This window comes from Carlito syrichta, unplaced genomic scaffold, assembly GCF_000164805.1.
Source record: "Carlito syrichta isolate Samal-C Ts95f unplaced genomic scaffold, Tarsius_syrichta-2.0.1 Scaffold308086, whole genome shotgun sequence".
Lineage (NCBI taxonomy): Eukaryota > Metazoa > Chordata > Mammalia > Primates > Tarsiidae > Carlito > Carlito syrichta.
The window spans coordinates 62,842-65,795 of record NW_007252182.1 but is presented as its reverse complement, the minus strand read 5'-3'; the positions used below and the strand labels follow the sequence as shown (position 1 = coordinate 65,795).

The 2,954-nt window shown below is 46.5% G+C and overlaps 2 protein-coding genes across 8 annotated transcripts in view; one reads left to right on the top strand and one right to left on the bottom strand.

Moving 5' to 3' along the window:
* MARF1 (meiosis regulator and mRNA stability factor 1) overlaps positions 1-2,848 on the bottom strand; it is a 43,775-nt gene extending 40,927 nt beyond the window's left edge. For 4 of the 7 annotated variants that reach the window (XM_008064846.1, XM_008064847.1, XM_008064848.1 and 1 more), the window contains exon 1: positions 2,700-2,848. The gene's annotated coding sequence lies outside the window, so the exon portion shown is untranslated. The remainder of the gene's footprint in view (positions 1-2,699) is intronic. The other 3 variants (XM_021715945.1, XM_008064849.1, XM_008064851.1) reach the window with 2 other exon arrangements.
* The window catches only part of NDE1 (nudE neurodevelopment protein 1), a 65,987-nt gene that overhangs the window by 11,498 nt on the left and 51,535 nt on the right, over positions 1-2,954 (top strand). The gene's annotated exons all lie outside the window — the stretch shown is intronic.

Genomic DNA, 2,954 nt, shown 5'->3' with positions numbered 1-2,954 from the left:
CTCACCTCAGCCTCCCAAAGGTGCGGGATTACAGGCTGAGCCACCGAGCCCGGCTCCACAAGTACTATTATCTAAGATACAGAAGAAGTGATCACATAAAGAAGAGATGAACTATGGCCCACCAGCCAAAACCAGTTCCTGCCTTTACTTAAATGGCCTGAGAACCAAGAATGCATTTTACATTTTTTCAGTTCTTGAAAAATATTTTTTAAAAAGGATATTTTATAACATATAACATTATATAAAATTCAAATTTCAGAGTCCATAAATGAAGTTTTATTGGAACACAGCAACACTCATTCATTTAAATACTGTCTATGGCCACTTTTGCACTACAATTGCAAAGTCTCACTGCAACACTATATGGCCCATAAAGCCTAAACTTATCTGGCTCTTTTATCAAAGCTACAGAAGGCCTTTTTTCCTCATCCTGGACAGCACAGGGGGACCCCATCTCTAAAATAAACTAAAACTTAAAAAATTAGGCAGCACGATGGCACATGCCTGTAGTCCCAGCTACTTGGGAGGCAGGGGCAGGAGGTCACCTTGAGCCCAAAAGTTCAAGGCTGCAGTGAGCTATGATTGCACTCCAGTCTGGGTGACAAAGTGAGACCTTGTCTCTAAAATTAAAAAAAAATTTTGTAGGTTTGTTTCCTCTTCTGTAAAATGTAGCTAATTGCCTCCCCTGTCTATCTCACTGCATTAAGAAAAAATTAGGTAAGTGGACCTCACTGCCTAGTTTCACCATTGTGCCAAACTTGTAGGGCCCACTACATAGTAGATACAAAGTAAACTTTATTGAATGAGGAATTTAATTAATAAAGTACACCATTTACCTACTACACACTGTTGGGAGTGGTTAATTAGGAGACAGAGATGGAGCTAACTGCCACCACTGATAGATTCTTATTTTTCCTATTAAACACACACAGGTATATGTTTTCCAATACACTCCTCTCTAAATCTAAGACTTTGTGATATTCACAGTGTACACAATTTCAACACAGTGTACACAAGCTCAACACGCTGTCTCAAACTTCTTCAAAGTCAAATACTGAAAGTGGGCTGACATTTATAGTATAATATCATTTACAAAAAATTTTCATTTAACATTATTTCCTCATTCATCACATATTTTCTTAGTGTCTACTATGTAACAGGCCCATGCTTGGCACAAGGTATAAAATGATTTTAAAAACTCAGATAATGGGATCCACTTATATAATTTTTGTCCCCAATAATTCTGTGACGTAGACATGGGAAATGAATCACATTTTACAGAGGGGGAAACAGAAGCTTCCTGAAGTTTTGTAGCCAGCCCGAGATCAAACAATTAGTGGGCAAAATGGGGCTTGTTCACCCCTTTCTACTATACCAAGGTACCTTCAATATTGCTCAATATAAGTAAATAAAAGCAAAAACTTGTCAGTATCCTGCACCCTAAAATTTTCAGAAATATTCCTGGGAAGGCCACTAAGCAACTGGGGTAGCCAAAGCAGGTCCTGTTTGACTTGAGCAGGGGGTCTCTCTTCTGCTGCTGTTTCTCCAAGTCTTTGAACGACTCAGATAGTGAGTGAGAGCACAGGCCCTGACGGCTGTCTGCATTTTGTATCCAATTCTACTGCTGTGCAGGTTTGGACAACCCACAACCTCTCTGAACCTCAGAGCCCATCTCTAAAATGGGTGCGATAATAATAGAAACCCTCTCTGAGGCTTTTGTTTGGATTACATGAGATAATCCATGTGGAACGTTTGGTTAGTGGCCTTCCCTTAACCCCCAACCTAGTCCTTGATTCCACATCAATCTACCCCATTACTGTTTTTTCCTCATAGCTCTTTTATCTAAAATACTCGTTTTCTTGCTATTTTATCCTTCCCGCCAGAATATAAACTCCATGACAGCAGGGCCCATGTTTTCTTATTCACTCTTGTATCTCTTGCACCTAGGACAGCGCCTGGCAGGTATCGATAAATAATTGCTGAAAGAACAGAGCGCTCAATAAATGTCTAAAAAGACCGTGTTGTTTTCCATTTCCCTGCACGCAGACCAGGAGAATATTTACCGCTCAGAGACGCAGAGAAGTCCAAAAGACACAAATGCAACCCAGAAAAGTGCTTGGAAAACTCTAATAGGCGTATCTCCAAGTAGCTGAAGTCCTAAGGCAGAGAAGTCCAAAAGACACAATGCAACCCAGAAAAGTGCTTGGAAAACTCTAATAGGCGTATCTCGAAGTAGCTGAAGTCCTAAGGCAGCTCCACAAATCCGTCAAGCCAGAGGCTACATCCTACGGGCTGTAAAAGACCCGGAATGCAAACGGCTCGGGGTGGCTGCAAAAACACTCGTCCCTTTGCTACTCTCTGAACCCTCGGACAGTGCACTCTGGGAAAGTGACTTCCCGCTCCTGGAGGGCCCCATGGAGAGCAGGCAGACAGGTGCGGGCGGGCAGCCAGATACCCCCAAAGGGAAACAGCGACCCCAACAGTGACAGCAGAGAACGGACCTGAAAGGGAGACGAGCCAACTCTCTTGCGGGGGCCCAACTGGGGGTCCCAATCCTTTCTCTCGGACAAGCCAACCTCTCCCCCAGTCACCCCACCGGCAATAGGCGGGGCAAGGGGGAAGCGCAGTTTAGCGTCCAGCTAGGTGGCCTTAGAGCCGGGGGCTTACCGGTCTGGTCCCAGCGCCGACAGCACACTCACCTCTGCCGCCGGCTCCACCTCCGCTCACATTCCGGCCCCGCCGCCTTCCCCCCGCCCCCCCAGGCCCTTTGTTTTGATTCCCGACTCCGCAGCTCCCGCCGCCGCCGCCAAGCGCACCCTCCACTTCCGCTTCCGCAACCGCACCGCCCCTGTCGCAAAACCGACGCCCTTCTCTCTCCTCGCCCCGCCCCTCTCTCGCCCCGCCCCCGCCGCGTCCTTTCGGCGCGGCGCATGCTGGGAACCCGGGGGGGGCGG